Consider the following 19,671-nt stretch of genomic DNA (forward strand, 5'->3'; position numbering starts at 1 on the left):
GAAAAAAATCTAAATTTTAGAGATTTATTATATACCCAAAGCTGCTAAAAATTTTAATCCAAAAATACTCCATTTCAAACCTGTCAAGATCATGTAGAAGTCAATGGCAGATGTCCCTGAAGTTGATTTGGGCTGCATAATCCGATATAGTTGGAATTTTCGTAGCGCCAATCTAACGATTCGAAATGACCTATAAATTTGTTGCAACATTTTTATTTCGCTGCAACTGTTTTGAGAAGAATTACTGATAAATGAGTTCAATTTGTGGATGGGAGTTTGGTCGACTTTGTTTTAATAAAAAAAATATGATTAATTTGGGTTTTAGAAAATAACCCCCCTATTGTCTGCCACATAGAATGCTGTTTTAGCACCTCCCTGGACATTTTACTAACACCTCATAGCTCCAATCATGCTAATACAATTAACACCTGGCCTCCATGAGGTCTCTGACACCATGCTGGCTTTACTACACAGATCATGCTGATTGGAGGAAGATTCCAGGGTATATAATCACTAATATTTAGCTGTTGTACTGTTGAAACAAACAGAATTAAATGCTGTTGTTGTGTTTTCAGTTTGATATAAAAATGTACATGGATGGCCAAAAAAAAGCTAATTAAATCTAGAGTAATTTAAAATATGGTGCAATATGGAAGCTCTCACTCATGTCCAAACAGAAATATGTAGAGGGAGAGGGAAATGGTCTGGCCTCAAAAAAAGCAATTACTTTAAGGGAGTTTATTTTCCCTTTTAAGAAATAAGGTATCCAACATATGTGAATAATCTTTACTCATTACTTATTATTTTTCATAGAGAAACAAGAAAACTTATTTGGAGAAAAAAAAATGTGTTGATGATGATCTGTAAAAAACAGCTGGATATAATTATTGATGTCACCAAAAAAAGGCCTAGACAGTAGACTGCATAGGAAATGATAATGTGAAATAAACATTTTTTTCATACGGAATTTGTCTAATCATAAAGCTAATTACATATAATGGACATACAAGTGTGTGTTTGGATTGTTTGTTATCAAAGGAGAGGAAGTGTGCCCAATCTGGTATGATAAACACCTTCCGTTCATAGGCATTGCTCAACTCCTGTCATATGTAACCATTTAAACGCAGGCCGAAATGAGCCACACAACAAACAGAGAAACTGCAAGTGGGGTAAAACCACAGAACAGTATGTGGGATATGTATTAAGTGGAAATGAGCTAAATAAATTATTTATGTAGCTTTTAAATGAAAAATGTGTAAGTTGTGTCACAGCAGTGCATACTCGCATGTTCTTCAGACAGGGCTGGTCTTAGTAAGGGCACAGACGGCATTTGTTCCCATCATCAGAGAGGTGCCTTAAGGGGAAACCCATAGACAAAAGTACAAAGGAATACATAGGTTGTATAATGTTTGCCAGCCTTTTGACATTTTCAGTATATACAACAGGCATATTCAAACTGCAATGCTTAAGCTAGGATTCTGGGAGCTGCTGTTTAACAACAACTGGAGTGCTGAAAGTTGGGCAATATCACAAAGGGGCCCTGCTGTATTGCCATTTAGAAAAGGATAGGTAAGAGAAGGGAATGTTATAGGGAGGAAGTGGTGGAGGAACCATAACAGTCTACAGAAAGCAGATGCTGCAGTATGCTATCGAGAAGTCTTACTAATAGGTTATATGAAGTAGGGGAGTAGGTTACAGTTAGCAGAGTAGAATACAGTTTGGACATTCTAACACAGAAGATAAAATAAGGCAAAATTGTATCAAAAGAGCAAGAAATGAAAAGGCTAATGGAAAAAAGATAGGTATGCTATGAAAAGAAGGTATGGGTATAGAATTAAGTTATTTATAAGCAATTTGCAAACTGGCACCCAATCATATGTTTGCTTTCGTTGTTGTGCCTGCAGCTGACTGAAAGAAGCTAAGCACTGATTGGTAGTTAGCTTGAGGGCTAATTTACTAACATAGGTGCTAAACTGTACCATTATAGTTAATAATAACAACCAATCAGATATTTTCAGCAGACTAATTGTCTGACTGGGGCGTCGTGAAATCAAGGGCCCACCGTCCACTCTCTCTCCACTCCTACATGCAGTAATTACTGTGTTTTTTTAACCTCCCTCCCCCTTCGAGGAAGCGGACCTGGTTTAGCAGGGCCCATGGGGGCAGGGGCCCACCGGGTTTTTCCTTGTGTCCAGCAGGCCCAGTCCAACGCTGCTAGCCATACATTGAACAATAATTATAATAATATTGGTAATTACACTGCTACAGAACCAGAGTTAGAGACAGAGAATCCATAGAGTCCTCATGATGTAGTGCTGAATAACATAGACGTCATTTGGCCATCTGCATACACAGTATACGGTGGTTTTATTGGTACTTTTTCTATGCATGCATGAAAGGCTTGTTTTTCATTTGAAATGTTAACCAGCGTCTGCCCACTTTTTGCAACCAATATTAATAAATTATACATGTGTTCACTAAACAAACATATCTGAATTGTCCGTGTAGATTAAAAAGTGTTTTCACTAATGGGCAACTGCAGTTAGATGAAATGTAAATTAACTTTAATAAATAAATCCCTTTGTAATTTACAAAACTTCTTACATTTAGACAATGGCTGAATTGGCCTAAAACCCGCAAACTTTATTTTTAAGCAGTTGTTTTCCATTTATGTCGAATTAGCATCCATATGATATCTGTCTTGTTTAATTATAACCCTTTGTATTCAAGTACAGGCAGATACTCCCAAGCATTGTGGCACCTTTTAAAGACCCGAGATCTTCGATGCAGCTGTGTTTTGATCAATTCCTTTTCTTTCCTGGCAGAAAGAGAAATCACCTTTAAGACATGACAGGATGCTTGCAAGTTATATTCAGATGCTCCCCCTGCCAAAGAACAAAGAGGCAGCCTTTTAGTGCAAGAATAAATGTAATAAATGACGCTACATCTGCAAACATATCCTAAAAATATTCTCATGCTGAATTAGAATTAGCTAAAAGTAGACGTGTGTGCCACTGTAATCCTTTAACAAACAAAGTCTAATATTTCCTTTAATATTTTGGTTAACATGTCACTAAGTTACAAAACATGCAAGGAATAGGATACCTGCAATGAAGAGGGAAATACAAGTAATGAAAAGTGTGCATATATATTCAAATATATATTTCAAATCCTTCATAGCTAGGAAGAATTATAGTTGACTGAATTTCTTGCACAGATTTCAAAATATTAGATCCCATGCCAATATAACATGCCAAATTGGATGCTTTGCGACTTGCAGTTGGGCCTAATGAATAGTATCAATAGTACATAAATTAAAATATTTTTTTCAAAATGCTATATCAAGTCTTAATAGGCATGTTTAAACTCCTTCTCAAAACAATAAAAAGGCTGTTCTTATGTGTTACCTTAACCTTATGTGTTACCTGAATGAATTTCCTCCCTTCCTCCCTTTTGTTATGCAATTGTTTGTTATGCATTGTAAATTCAAGGAGATAATTCATGCCTTTTAAAAAGGTGTATTTATTTGGCGGTGGCTGAGAAGTCAGCAGTAAACAAAGTAGACATACACAAGCAGCAAGGCATCATTTTTTTTATTGCATAACAAACAATGTTGCCCCTTTAGAATTAGCATATAAAAAAGGTTACAGCAGCAGAGAAAGGAATTTTAACAAGTTATGGGATGGGTTCAAATTATCATTTAAGAAAAGTAACTCTTAAAAGCATGAAGAAATTAATCAGAGAATAAATGGCATAGTGGCCTTTTAATATATTAAAACCACTTTCACTGAATTGCTATGGAGTTGGATTTCAAAATATGTTGGCATTTTAAAAACATTAATCATTATTATCATTAATAATAATAATATGTGTATGGAACCAAATATTGGAAACCTGTGATCCAGAAAATTCAGATATACGGCACTGCAATTTTTCATAATGACATATCCAAATAAACAGTTCATCCTTTGGACAGCTTATACTTGATGTTAACTAATCTATTATATATCCACATTGAAAACAATTACATTGTTTTTTTGTTTTTTTTTAATATTGATTTATTGAAGCTAGGAGGCATTGAGCTCCACATTACAGAAAGACCCGTTAGCTGGAAACGGACAAGTTCCAAGCAATCTAGGAAGAAATTCAATATAATTTATAATAATTGTGCTCCACAAATCTAATGACACAGGTTGCAATCTATTGTTAACCATATTACCATGTTCCCTGAATGAATGAATGAATGAATGAATGAAAAAAAAATAAAGATCAGAGCTTCCAAAATGCAGAGGAACCCCTTAGATCTTGAAGTGCTATTGAATTAGTTTCATTATATTACAGTTACATTTTGAGGCTTATTTTCCAAAGGGTACAAACAGCAGTCACATGCATAGGGTATCACCTCTAGGTCATTAAAAGGATTTACATCAAATTGGACTATATAAGTATTGATGTTTTCAGAACAATGTAAACACTTGGAGGTAAGATTTTTCTTAGTTGGGGGTGGGTGGGATATGGCCACTGTCTGCTGTCAATATCCTTTAACTGTGAATTAATACAGGCTGGTTTTTTTTGTTTGTTTTTAACAATAACATTGGTCCTAGAAAAGTAAGAAAAGAATTGAATGGTGCACCTGTGTTGTCAGAAATAATAGGTATCCAGTTCCAGAAAAATAAATACATGCTTTAGCAGGACAATAGCACCAGTCTGCACACTGACCTTACAGAAACAAGTGTGCTCTGGTATTCAAAGATATATGTTTTCACGATCTGATAGAACATGATACATACAATGCTTTGCATGCAAACTTTTGGGCTCTTCCTTTGGGAATCCCTGTGTCTCTGACACTATGCTTGAAGACAACTACATTAGTCCCTCTACTATAAACTGCTATTTTTTTAATTTACGTCCTGCAGAAAATGTTTAATCACTCCTTAATCACTGCTACAGGAATTTTGATATACACACTCTAGGGTCTGTATAAACTGGAGAAAATGCAAGAAAGCAAGGCTGAATATAGAAACTCCCTGAAACAGTGCCCTGGTTGGTATGAAACCCCTCTATATTTCAAGACAGAAATGCTTACTACTGTGCTACCATGTTGCCATTAGTCTGTTCTACTCTGTTGTTTTTTATAATTAAGAAATAAAATAATCACCATACAGTAAACCAAGCATCAAAATCAAATATATAGATCATATGTTAAATGTATTTTTATTTCTTTTGCGAGCTACAAAAGTGACTTGTGTGAATAGGCCCCATGAGAAGATAACTGAATTCTAACAAATAAACCCATATGTTTAGCTCTGAAAAAAGTGAGAAAACTTTGCTTATATACCTGTTGTTCTCAGTCATGGTTATTCATGTTAAAGCTAAATCCATTATAAAAGAAATGTGCTAAGGAATTTCGTTTTAGGGCATAAACATAAATCCATGATTAATATAACAATATTATCTCTAAGTAGCGTATTTTGGCAGAACACATGATTTAAAGCTGTTTCATCTGTTGAATATCAGAAATATTTATTCACGTACACACGCTGCTCCCTGCTCTATAGTAATTGTGAGAGATATATTGCTGAATGGTTCCTGATGTGGCACACTCGTTCCATCCATTTTATCCGTCCTCTCTCTAGCTCCAGGGAGGCTGAGAAAGCATTAGATCAATACAATGTCTTGAGAACAGTCGCCCACAGCAGAATCATTTCTCAAGGTGGACATTGATGCTAAAGAGCCAAATTGACCCTTTCACTGCCATCGACAGAGTAGTAGCTTCATGATCTTTTATAACATTATATACTTATTTTTTCTCCTTTTTTTGCAGCTTGAATAGCTGACCCCATGGTTACACAGCATATAAACTATAGTAGTCTTTCAATCATTTGTAATATATTTTGCTGGAGTCTAACACACCACAGAACCTTTAATCCCTGAAAATTAAACTATTGGATTTAAATTAACACAATGCATGTTAATAGAGGGATTACCAATTTGGAAAAAAACCCTTTTGCAAAAATATCTTGTTAAGTAGGTACCAACTGGCTCTAAATGTTTCCTGTAAAGGAGTAGTATACCACCACGTTAAACACAATTGCAATGCATAGGGTTTTACTGAACATACATTTGCCTATTGTTTCCATCAGGAACATGTGTGGTATTTTTTGTTATTTCTTGAGTTTAACAGGGTAAATTTGGAAAATGAAGCTATTCCATGTATGGCTTTGCAAGGTATCATTGTGGCTCAGGTCTCTCTTTGCCTTGAAGTGCTGGGCTTCTGGATTCGATTACGAACTGGACACTATCATCTTTATCAAACCGGACACTATCTAAGGAGTTTGTATCTTCTTCCTGTATTTGCATGGGGTTCCTCCAGGTAAGCAACTACCTAAAACATAAAGGCAATTTAAATGACTCCTGCTTATCGTCATAATTAAATTAGATTGTAAATGTCATCACGGACTGATTTGAGAATTGAACGCTTGAATATAAAACATCAATTTAAAGGAATAACTGACTTGGATGGTGTGGAAAAATACAAATGGTGTTAAGTTTTAAATGATTATTTAATCACAGAGGTCAATGATAATGTAGACAACTTATGGGTAGAACGTTACATAGGATGCCATAGAAAAAGTAAGTTTACCCAAGGCTTAGTAACAAACTGACTTATTTTAGAAGAAGATTCTCAATTCCTATTGTAATCTGCTGCAAGTCACCATCGTAAAAGTTTTCACAAATGCCACAACTGACTTTTGTAACCAAAACGTCCAAGAGAAACAAAAACATTTCATATCTTTTTTTAGTAGAAGTTTAACCAGAAATAGGGATCTTTTGGATTTCTGATGTCAAACAGAGAGCCTATTATATGTTCAAGTAAATGGAAACCTTAATACAGTCTCATTTGATATATATCAACAGAGACACTACATTTGAGGAAAGCTAATCTAACCATGGCTCAGGATGAGGTGTTCTAAGATAAAAACACCTGACATACAGTAACTAGGTCATTCAATACAGTCCCTTGCCACTGAATTAGATAAACATCATTCTGTATTGGGGCCCCAGTGAGAAAGATCACATTCTGTTGCTGATTGACCAAAATAGAAAATCTCAAAGACTCTCAGTACATCTGCCAATCCAGAGCAGGATGGGGCCACACTGTTGTTAGTTATACACAGTATTTGATCAGTTTGCCAATCCACATGTATGTCAACACTGCAAACACTGCCTGAGGGGAAAGAAATATCAATGAAGATAAAGGCAAATATTGTAATGTAGATAAGTAAAATAATGTTTTGCAAGTAAGACCAATCCATAATAAAATATGGAGGAAAATAGATGTAATTCTATTACTAAAAAGGGAACCTTTGCTCTTTGCAAAAGTTTTCAGTCCCACCAATGTGTTTTGGTTATATGAGTGTTGTAATACTACTACTACTGCTGCTGCTGCTGCTGCTGCTGCTGCTGCTACTACTACTACTACTACTACTACTACTACTACTACTACTACTACTACTACTACAGGTATGGGATCTGTTATCTGAAAACCCATTATCCCAAAAGTTTCTGAAATAGTTCCAGTTTACTCTTTCTTTGTAATAATAAAACAGTACCTCATACTTGTTGCCAACTGAGATATAATTAATCCAAATCAATGGCAATTCTATTGGGTTTTTAGCAGACTTAGGGGCCCATTTACTTAGCTCGATTGAAGGAATAGAAGAAAAAATACTTCGAATTTTGAATGGTCGAATAGGCTACTTCGACCTTCGACTACGACTTCGACTTCAAATCGATCGATTCGAACTAAAAATCGTTTGACTATTCGACCATTCGATAGTCGAAGTACTGTCTCTTTAAAAAATACTTCAACCCCCTAGTTTGCCACCTAAAACCTACCGAGGCCAATGTTAGCCTATGGATTAAAATCCTTCGAATCGTTCGATTCAAAGGATTTAATCGTTTGATCGAACGATTATTCCTTCAATCATTTGATCCTAGGAATATCGCTAAATCCTTCGACTTCGAAGTCGAAGGATTTACATTCGGCAGTCGAATATCGAAGGTTAATTAACCCTCGATATTCGACCCTATGTAAATCTGCCCCTTAAGGTATGGTTATCCAAATTACAGAAAGATCCCTTATCCAGAAAACACCCTGATTCTGAGCATTCTGGATAATAGATTCTATACCTGTACTATATTTTTCTATAGGTATGGATTAGCCAGCATAGTATACTCTTGATACATTATAATATTTGTTATAATGGAAGCATGGCACTAAAGAAGCCTTTATTCAAAGAGCCATGTGAAAGCAACCCTGTAGTGTGTTTAAGGAAGGAAAATTGATGTTACAAAATACAGACAAAAATACTACTAAAAAACAGAATCATTATCAAAAATGTATCTTTCAGCAGGACAGCAATTTCAAACATGAAGCCAAAGTAACAGAACAGAAAGCACTGATCTCTGTCTAGTAGAGACTGTGATACTGTTTCACATCTGAGTAACCTGATAAAATTGAAACAAATCTGTCTGGAAGAACTGAAAGAAATCACTCGTGGACAGTGGGCAAAGCTGGTATGTACTTTCTCCCAAAAGAATTAACCCATCTTGTTAAAACAGAAGGAGAAATAGATGTTGCAAAGTACAGGGAAATACTGCAAGGGGACTTGTTTCGGTCTGCTGAAAACTAAAGCATGAGTGAAAGTTCATCTTTCAGCAGGACAATGATCCCAAACACAAGTACAAAATAACATTGGAGTGGCTCAAGAACAAAAATGTTGTACAATGGCCCAGTCAAAGCAATGATCTCAGTCTGTGAGAGTCTGTGACATTATTTGAAACTTGAGGTGCACAAGTTTTATTTGCAAAAATAAGCACAAATCAGTAGGTACCAAATATTGTGGAAAGCTGGTTCCTACTTAACTCAAAAGAATTAACCCCAGTATTGCTGCCACTTACCACACAAAATACACAAATGTAAGTGTTTTTACTTTTCTTGAAGTTTTTTTCTAATATAAAACAATTTCAGCTTTAAAAACAGATATCAACCTTTAATGCTTTAAAGTATCGCAGAGAATAACATTTTAGTGTAGGATTTGAAATTCAGTAAATCAAGAGACCTGGACAAAGGTATGAATACATTTGCAAAGCACTATATACAGTATAACAGGAAGGAATCAATACATTATTTTTATAGAGAGCATCCTTATGATATACAGGGGCACATTTACTAAGAGTCGAAGCGAATTCGAAGTAAATTTTCGAATTCAAAAACGTTGAATTTCGAAGTAATTTTTGGGTACTTTGACATCGAATAGGCCAAATTCGACTTCGACTTTGATTCGAAGTGAAAATGCTTCGACTATTCGACCATTTGAAAATCTACTGTCTCTTTAAAAAACTTTGACTTTGCCACCTTAAACCTGCCAAATTGCTATGTTAGCCTATGGGGACCTCCTAGAACCTATAGGCAGTATTTGGCTAAGTTTTGAGAAGTCAAAGGATTTTTTTGTAAAATCGTTCGAAACGTCCGATTCGAGGTACGATCGAAGTATGATCGTTCGATCTTAAAAATCCTTCGACTTCGAATGTCGGACTAGCCTATTCGATGGTCGAATTTCGACGTTTTTTTCACTTCGAAATTTGATTTTGATAAATCTGCCCCGCAGTGTCAAACTACTGGAGGAGCATGGGATGCAATTGCACCAGCCCTTGTGGCCCACTGGCAGTTCACGTCTGCATATCTACACAGAAGATGGCTTCCGGAGGGGGGGCTGTGCATGACCCGCACCAGTGCCCGACACCACTTCATTATGTTACTGATGACATAAGAAGTGAAAAAAATTTCAAGAAAACAGAGCTGTAGAAATCAAACATGGTATTATAGGGCATTCTTATAGCATACAATGTGGTGTACAGTCAACAGCCACAGTGGGATTTAAGCATTTGGTTACCTTTGTTTCTTATACCATGGCATATAGAATAGATTAACATTTTAAGAGATTATTACAGTGCTAGATTGGACCTCACTTGTTTTATGACTCTTTTATGTTACATTCATGTAAAAGATGCTCTAATGGTCAAATAACTGCCGTAAAGAAATGAAACTACTTTGTTAAAGACATTCATTTAGACAGACCATGGGAAGTGCAATAGAATGTAAACATTAGAGAAATGTTCAGTTACCATTTATTTTGGCGATCATTACAACAAAAGCCTCTAGTTAACGGAGGCCTTATAAGGCTGCTGCAATGATAAAAAGGTTATGAACACTTTATGCAGATGGAGGACAACCTGCTAGACTGAAATAGCACATAAAACATTGTACTTTCGATTCGAACTATCCCAAATGGAATCCAATACCGAGCATTAAACATTGAAGTCCTTGTGCCATGTTTCATAAAAGAGAGGTGTCTTGGGAACCAGTGATTTACTATGAAATGTTGGTACTTTTTGTTCTTGCATGGGAAGTGTCTAACAATACACATGACTGTCTCCTGTAGAACAGCACATCAATTTTTTACATTTTAGATACAGATTCATAATCTGAGCAAGGTTCAACAACAGCGTGATGCACATTTACAGCACTGTTGTAATACGATTTAAACTAGAGGAATCGGATTGATAACAAAGGTTAGCTAAGGCAAAGAAAACAAACCTGTATATGTTTAACTGATAGTGTGAAGCCATGCCTCTTATACAGAATGATTTGAGCTTTTGCAAGTATAATTGAATTGGACTATTAAAAAGAAATTATATTATTTGATTATAGCAACCCATTTAAATATTAGCAACTGATATCAACATCAATCTATTTAAACACCTCTAACTTTCTGTTTTGGGTCACCATTATCTACTTCATCAACTATAGTGTCTACATCAGCAGTCCCCAACCTTTTTAACCTGCGAGCCACATTCAACTGCAACACTAGCATGAAAAAGTTCCTTGAGGTGCCAAATAAGGGCTGTGATTGGCTATTTGGTAGTCCCTATGTGGACTGGCAGCCTACTGGAGACTCTACTTGGCACTATACTTAGTTTTTATGCAATTTAAACTTGCTTCCAAACTTGCAATGTCAAAAATAAGCACCTGCTTTTGGATCCCGAAAGCAACATCCATGGGGTTGGAGAGCAACATGTTGCTCACGAGCTACTGGTTGGGGATCACTGGTCTACATCTTACTTTTGCAGGGATTCACATTGCAGCAGCACCTTTTATTCATTCAATACTGCAAAGCCACTCTCTCCACTGCTTTCTCACACCATACACCGCTCTCTGACAATTTCTATGTCTTTGTACAAAAAGCTAAATCTTGGTACTAGCACTGCTCTAACCCTACTTGCAGAAGTCATTTTTATTCTTATATATCTATGTACTCCTATCTAAAAACGGTAAACTCTTAGGGACTACATCTTATTCCTTTCATGTTCCAGTTGTGGGATTTCTTTTTATTGATATTATCCCTAAGTTAGGCTGTGTAGGCTGTTTATCTCTAACAAAAACGTAGAATACTAGCATAACATTAACCTACTATAGTATATCCTATTCCTAATCACTAAATACTGTCTTTCAGAAAATGTTAACAAATGCAGACATTGTTGTATTCATTGGGTGGGGGGGCTTGACCACATGTCTTGTGCTCTACAACAATTTAAAAGGCAGGATGCAAAGTTTAAAAACAATATATTTTCAACCAGAGATATGTATCTAAATATATACTTCATTATCTTTAGTTTATTTGATAGAAAGCTGCTTTGAACTCCAATATCCTATATGTATGTTTTACATATTTATCTATATTTTACAAGATAGATCAGCCTGTTTTGCTCTTCTTTAATGTGTCCAGTTTCAACCTATTCAATAAACCACTGCACTTTTGATATATAGCACATGGGAGAAAACCAATGTTTTATTATGGTGGGTTATAATATAAAATGTACTATCTATTAACATAAATATATAGGGGTGCATCACCAGTTTTACAATTTTAACGCAGCATAACATTTTTAGACTATTAGCTGTTGTGCCTCACGAGGAAATTTCGGGCGACTTCGGAAAACGATGCACCGTGTGTGCTTTAGCGCAGGCGACTTTTCATTATAGTGGATGGGAAGACATGAGGAGGCAGTTTGGGGAGATTGTCGCCCAGAAGTTGAGGCAATAAGTCGCAATGCGAAAAAATCTCCCCGAATCTCCTCGAATCTCCTCATGTGAACTAACCCTTAATTAAAGGAACACAAGTATCTGTGCTATCTACTATCTCATCCATATATATAAAAATCTAATTTAAAGAACTGATTTGTCACAGATTTCCTGGATGGGAAAAATAGACATTACTCTCATGATGTGTAGATCTAATGAGGTCTGTACTATGTAAAAAAATATTCATTCTAGTTGATTGCGTGCATAAAGGGATAACTATCTATTTGTAAACAATATGCAGGCACCAAACTTAATGTGTACTTGTGTGTGTTTTCTGGTGAGGGGGGTGCTCATTCCCTTATATCCTGCTAAACAAGCATTCCCTGCTGAATATCCTTTTAAGTTTTTCCCCCATCCAGTCTGATTTACATCTACGGCATTACACCGCCCTTTAACTTTAATATGCCATCAATTTGCAAAACCAAAAAAGACTCAGAACTTACATTTGTAGCACAGTAGTGATAATTATAACTTGTTAAAGTCTGAGATGTTTCCTGCTAAATAAAGTTAACCAAGCAAGGCCGGACGGTTTGTCTGCACTAACCCTAAAAAGCAAACTGAGCCTCTGTGTAAAAACTGCCATACAGCTGCGATATGTTTAATCTTAGTTAATGGTATTTTTTGTCTGCAGAACTAAAAGAGGAAATCTGCTGAATTTATTACGAAATATAAAATATAATATTTTATTTGTTTTCTTCAGTTAAAGGGATTTTTTTGCCTTAGATGAGAATTCTTGTCTTAACTTTGTTAAACCAAAGTCTTTGTAGATAGATGTAAGTGTAAGCAACTTAAAAGGGTGGTTCACCTTTAAGGTAACTTTTAATATGTTAGAGAATCCAAGTCTGAGCAACTTTCCAGTTGGTCATCATTATTTATTTTCTATAGTTTTTCAATTATTTGCCTTATTCTGCTGACTCTTTTCAGCTTTCAATTGGGGGTCACTGGCTCTATCTATAAAAACATTCTGTAAGGCTGCAAATGGAATATTATTGCTACTTTTTATTACTCCTCTTTCTATTCAGGCCTCTCCTACTCATATTCCAGTCTTCATAAACCACAAATAATAAAAAAATGTAAAACAATTGCATACTATATCAGAATATCCCTCTCTACATCATACAAAAAGTTAATTTAAAGGTGAACAACCCCTTTAAGAAGTGTAAGTATTAAAATGTAAATGGTAGAAAAAAAATGATCTTTTACACACTTCCAAAAAATGTATGTGTATGTAAGGATTTGGGAGGGAATAAAAAGTTAAGAAGAAGGGCAAATCTTTTCATAGGTCCATGTGCCAAGTGCATCTTATGGGTGCAAATATACCACCATTAAAAAACTATTAACTTGCTACCTGCTCCTACCATTGTGTCTGTTGTGCTTATGTTATAGCATCAGACACAAGGTGCAACAAGGAAGCCCTGTACTCATCACCTGCCCATAGGACATTAATAAAGCAGTGCCCATGTCCGCCCTAGATTGTGTCCCTTGGAGGGTACAACTTGCGCCTTAAATGTGACCTATTTATTATCCAGTTTAAATCTTTGCCTCTAGTACCTGTATCAAAGAATGGCAAAATAAATTATGCTTTGAAAAAATTGCTAAAAACATTGTGATTTGCCCAAGCTTTTTAGCCAGTTTAGTTGATGAGCCTTCAGTTTTTTTTACAATAAATTGTCACCTGTAAGATAGCTCAGCATGTAGCTATCTCAATGCAATCAAAAGAACCATTTGACTGACAAAAGGGTATTCAACGATGAATGTTTTTCAGACCAATCTTTTGTTTGCTGATTAAAATGCAAGCACAATAACTGCATATTTGTGCTTCCTTCTCAGGTTAACACTATGTAAATGTCCTTCAATATGTGTAACCCAACCCAGCTTTATGCAAATGATTGCAGGCTACACCTATAAATATTTTATTATGTGGCAGTAGGATCACTTATATTGTAATGCTTCTCCTTAGAATGAATTATACTCTGGGTATAAAGGTGGGGCTTGAAAACAAAAACATTTTTTTAGTGACAAAAAAAATAGTGGATTTGTTTCTGCTCCATAAATTTTCAAATCTGTCAATGGTACATGGAATATGTAAAATGTATAGAAATTAGGGAAAACTAACAGATTATTTTGGTTCCTTATGATCTCAAACATTCAAAACAAGAGGATACTTGAATGATGTAACTGTTTACCCTAAACAAATCATAATCTATTATAATCCATAGTTTAATTATCATAGTGGAGCAGAAAATTAAGCAAGAACAAATTATTATTTATTTAATCAAAACATTGAAGGGAATGACATTGCCATTTTTAAGCATTTTGGATAATGTATACAGACTTGTACAGACTTGTATACAGTTCTCCATAATATATTACAGTTCTCTGTATCTATCTCAAGTTGAAGATTTATATTTATTATGGAGCCAAAATCATATAAAATACATCAAATTCTACAGAGAAAAAAGCTAATTAGACATATATCTTTACTTGTATTATGAAGCTATAGCAAATTAAAACTTGATCTTTTTTTGTCATTACACCAGTTTATTCCAATGTCTCTAGATTGATGTGTGCCATTGTATAGAAAAAAAATAAGACATTAAGACATTTAGATTTACAAATTGATATGGTTCCTGTTTTATGATATGGTGGCAAATAACTGAAACTATGAATATTTGTGAGTGAATTTTGTTGAACAGTCCTGCTACATTTAGAAATCTACCCTTGGGGCCTATGAAACTAATCAAGGTATAAATACTTTCCCATAATAAGAAGTTCAGTTTCTAGCATGTGCGACACCTGTAATTATTGTAACCAGTGGTGATGGTAGCACATTTTGAAGCAAGAATGTTTACTTTTGGAAATTACTGAAAGAGAGCTCTGTTAGCATGCCCGTTATTCATTCTGCAATAATTTCCATTTGCTTCAGCCACAGACTATTGTTTTTCTACCACAATGCAACCAGGGTGTCTCAGTGTCTATCAGGAAGTCAAAATAACAAATCTTGCAAATGTGTTGGAAGCTAAGAAACCAGGGTTTGTGGCTTCCTGCTGATCAGGACTGGTTTTATATTGCACAGAGTATCCATGTGACTTTCAACACCTACAAAATTCTCTTAAAAATGGGGCATCAGAGTATTATATATAGAGTATATTAGTACATCTGTGAACCTCAAGTGGCTGTGGATTTTGCTTTTAATATAAATAGATTATTAATGTGAAGGTGAGCACCATAAGCTTCCTGAAGGAGTCCCAAGCCTGCTGTTTCAGTGACTATTGAAAGGTCTTGTGTAGCACTGTGGTGCTCTTTGGGCAGTCTCCTGGGAACTGAGCAAAGTGGGCAACATTTGAATAAATCAATGTATCCGTGTTGTAAAAGTAATTTCTTATTTAAAAATATACCATTGAAAAGATTGTCCTTGAAACCCGCACTGCCTTAAGCATAAAAAAAAAAATCAGACACGAGCACTGAAAATGTTCTAGTATGGTGTGAAATTTATTGCAATGCATACACAACTAGCAACCAACTTGTAAACGGTTTCAGGCTGTTGGACTCAAGTTTTGTCATAGTTGCAGGAGGACGCTGGACACCGTTTTCTTCTCCAGAGGCTCATCTAATTTCTCACACTCACTTTATTGACTCTTACAAGGGGGGGTGATAGTGTCATCTTGAAAAAGTAAATGCTTTATTTGCACTCATTCGCCACGACTTTCCTCTCCACACTGGGATGATTTTTCAGCAAAAGTAAAGATGTGTAAGCAAGATTGAAAAAAAAAACAGGAAAAAAGCTTGAAGTCGCTGCATTCTCAATTGTGAAACCTTTATTTTTTTAACCTCTTTTTTTTTTTTTACTTAAAAAGCATCATTCTGCTTATTTAAAAGAGTTATTCACCTTCCACTTTTTTTTTTAATTTCAGTTGTTCACCAGAAATAAATATTTTTTTCAATGACTTTCTATGATATAGTTGAGACAGTTTTTCTAATTATTGAAGTTTAAATGTATGTCTTTCTAAAGAAGCTCTGGGAAGGAGGTAACTGACTCTGTAAACTGTTCTAAATTATACCTTAGTTGATACATTTTACATTAGTTGATACATTTCTTATCTTTGGCCCTGCTGAGCAGAATCCCTGAGTTGTATTAAAGGCAGCTGGTATAATTGATACAATAGTTGTTAATATTCCCAGATGCTACTGAGAAATATAACAACTAATGTAGCAAATTGCAACAGTTCAGAATCTGCACCTGGATTAATGAGCTGCCAGATTGAAATACTAGAAGACAGGAACATGAAATTTTAGACTTCAATTTTGGAAAAACAATAAAAAATAAAAATAGGGACCACAATTTTTTTAAAAGCCTTTATTTCTGGTGAACAATCTGAAAACAACAACATTTGGAAGGTGAACAACATGTTAAAAACAGAACAATGCAGTTTTTCAATGTTATTTTCCCATATCCAGTGTTATTTGCCTTCTTGTTCTACTTTTCATAATTTTTTTCTTGCTGTAAAAATTGTCACTGTCCCATTAATACTATAATAAATAGTCATTTTTGTGGTAATAAACAGTACTGATCTGTGCATTATATTCTAATGTGATTTGATATTTTCAGGCTGCATAGAAGTGTTGTCAATGTTGCACCATACTGGCTATAGGCATGTAATGAAAGATATAAGGATATTTCCTTGCAGCTTTCAAGCATTTATGGCTGTAAATCTTCTAATAATTATTCGGGTAGTGTTTTTTCTGGAAGAACCTAAAAGGTCAACTCTAGGTGTGAAAAGTGGTCATCATCCTACAATTTGCAGCCAATGTATAACAAAGGACTTTTATTAAAAAGCAGTGCAGTCTTTTCTGATTCCCTAGCAGTTTGCTTGTGTTCAGTTTTTTTGCCTTGAGCCACCCCACATTATTTGTGATTCAATTATACACATTTGTTTGACCTCTGATCAATTATCTGCTGTCAGAAATAATGGAGAGGGATTAAATTTGGGGCTCCCTATTCTGTGTATTGATCTTTAGGAAATAAATCTAAAATGAAGTGAAAAGTATAACAAATATATGGAAAGCACAAGCTCAACAGGGGGTTGATAGTATCCAGCCTCACACGTTTGTTATAAAGAGAGGGGTTAAATGGTACTGTGAGCTGTATAAATCCATTGTTAGAAGTGATGCAGGCAGAATAAAAAATAGTATTAGATTAAAAAAACTGAATCTGGCACAAACAGACTATGTGTATTATTATTATTTAAAAGCAATGTATTATAATGCAAATGCATGGGTTAATAATTTGGCATAATGTATATGTACAACATGTATGAGTGCTATATATAATCAAGGAAGATACGATAATATGTATGTGTGTGGCTGAGAGTGGAACAATAAGTACTGCATTGACACACACACACCCATTAATGAGGCAATTGTAACATAAAGGTTAATTTCCTACAATTTGTGTGCTGTCGTTAAATTTTGAATAAGTTCACCTATACATCCTACATTATTAACAGGTAGTTTGCCTCTATGAATGCAGCAAACATTTCTTCTGAGCCTGAGCAATGAATAAAATCACTTGTGACCATTTGTATTTTCTTTATTTCCCCCAATATAAAATACAGCAATGCCACTGTGGAAACCTGAATAGAAACCTTTTTCAAAAATGGAAACCTGGTATCAGTTGAAGAAAAATCAAAATAGGAAAATGACCCGCGTGTTTCACATCATTACATTAGGATTTGCCAACATTTTAATTCAGGGACAGGCTATTAGGTGTAATTGATGGATTTCTATCAGCAACATTAAGGACCTATTCTCCTTTTGGATTCAGACACCACCTCCCTCTCCCTGCGCCAGTCATCCCTCTGCAGCACATCAGCCAAACAAAGTGAAAACACTTCGGCACTGAGGGGTTTGAAGAGACGTATATTATTGTCAGACGAGCAGACCCAGTACTTATAAAGATAAAGACAAATATTGAAGGAAGTGTATAAAATGATATTAGGTAACATACTAAAAATAATACTTGTTTTTTCCCTGCCTTCATTCTCTAACCCTTAAACTTTGCAAGTTACCTATTTTAATATATATATAATATATGAATACATATAGTAGAAGAATACAACATACCTTAAAAGAGTGCAGTAATCCTGATTTAACGTTTCAAGGGCAGCTGCCATTTTTGATCCTAAATCCACGTGTGTGTGTGTGTGTGTGTGTAGTAAGAGTAATTATATCACGATAAGGATTTATCCTGCGTTTTATAAATATCCCTTTCAGTAATGTACTTACAGTAAGAACATGTTTTATGGCATTCTTTTAGAAACTTTTTTTTTTTGTTTTTCTTTCTGATATAATTAGCTGAGTCTAAAGGAACACACAATATCCTATTTATACCATTTAGTTTCATGCTGCTCTAATTACAGATCTTTCTGTATTATATGTTGTGCCCATACATAAGAGATCCACAAATACAGCGGCTGAGGATGTCTGGAAAAGCTTTGCAGATCAATCTCTGCCAAAGGATGCCTTTAAATATTCAGTGAAAAATAATGACTTGTTCAGTATCACCTATTGAAACATTATTATGTCCATCCTTCAAACTCAGCCCCCAGCAGAGTTTAACGTTGTGTCAGGAGGAGAGTCTCCCCCCAGTAGTAGTAGTAGATTTGCTGTGTGTGTGACATTGGAAGCAGTGTGGCTTTATTCTAATACTGTAGTACAACAAATATCAAAGGTTGAAATAAAAAAAAATATGTTGGCTATTCTGAACACACACTGTAAAGCTGCGAAATCGAACTTTAATACTTTCACTCGATGTTCACTTGCAGGACAAAGAGTTAAATGACAATACAAGCGAGTAAGAGGTATATTTTATTAGCAGCACGAGTAAAATCGTGTAAAAGACAGTGGTATAGAGGGTGTAGAGGCTATCAGTCATCCCCAGGAGCTGAGGTGCAGGAGGTCAATTGTGGCCGCCAATGGATCTGCTTAGACTAATAGGATTCCTGTGGTACACACTTGTGTGGGGATTGAGGAAAAGAGAAAGTAGGTAGACAAGCAGCTCATCTCATTTGAGTTTTTATTTTGGAGGGGGTTGTTTGTTTTATGGAAACGAGGTGGCTTCGATCTAGCAGAAGCTGCCACCCCAAGGCTCCCTCTATGATGTTTTGTGGAGAACCGAGCTTGCCGCTTTCTTTCCACTGGCTACCTGGCTCCGCCCACTCAACTATTCTTAAAATAGTAGCCTTTTCCCCTTGAAAGACAGGCACAGTAACCAATCAAAGGCGAGGGGGAGGGTGGAGCTTTGCTACTTGCCACACAACTTTCAGGCTGGAAAAACTCCAGAGTTTTCAAAGACTTCTTATGACAAGAAACGAGGTTATCGGGCAAGAAGAGTGAAAGTCGCCTGGGCGGGCGATTATAAACTGCGACACATGGGTTTTTTTTTATGGTCAACTTGCTCTGCA

At 35.5% G+C, this 19,671-nt stretch overlaps 2 long non-coding RNA genes across 2 annotated transcripts; both read right to left on the reverse strand.

Annotated features, from left to right (window-relative positions):
- Nucleotides 1-527: 527 nt before the first annotated feature.
- On the reverse strand, nt 528-7,630 carry LOC121403007. The gene is made up of 2 exons (XR_005966946.1): nt 3,106-7,630; nt 528-2,885 (listed from the first exon to the last, which is right to left on the reverse strand). It is a non-coding gene; the product is annotated as an uncharacterized LOC121403007 (long non-coding RNA).
- Nucleotides 7,631-15,681: 8,051 nt separating this feature from the next.
- LOC108714016 lies at nt 15,682-18,804 on the reverse strand. Its single transcript, XR_001935287.2, has 2 exons — nt 18,332-18,804; nt 15,682-15,927 (listed from the first exon to the last, which is right to left on the reverse strand). It is a non-coding gene; the product is annotated as an uncharacterized LOC108714016 (long non-coding RNA).
- Between the last annotated feature and the right edge of the window lie 867 nt (nt 18,805-19,671).

This window comes from Xenopus laevis, chromosome 4L (genome assembly GCF_017654675.1).
Source record: "Xenopus laevis strain J_2021 chromosome 4L, Xenopus_laevis_v10.1, whole genome shotgun sequence".
NCBI classification, from domain to species: Eukaryota; Metazoa; Chordata; class Amphibia; order Anura; family Pipidae; genus Xenopus; species Xenopus laevis.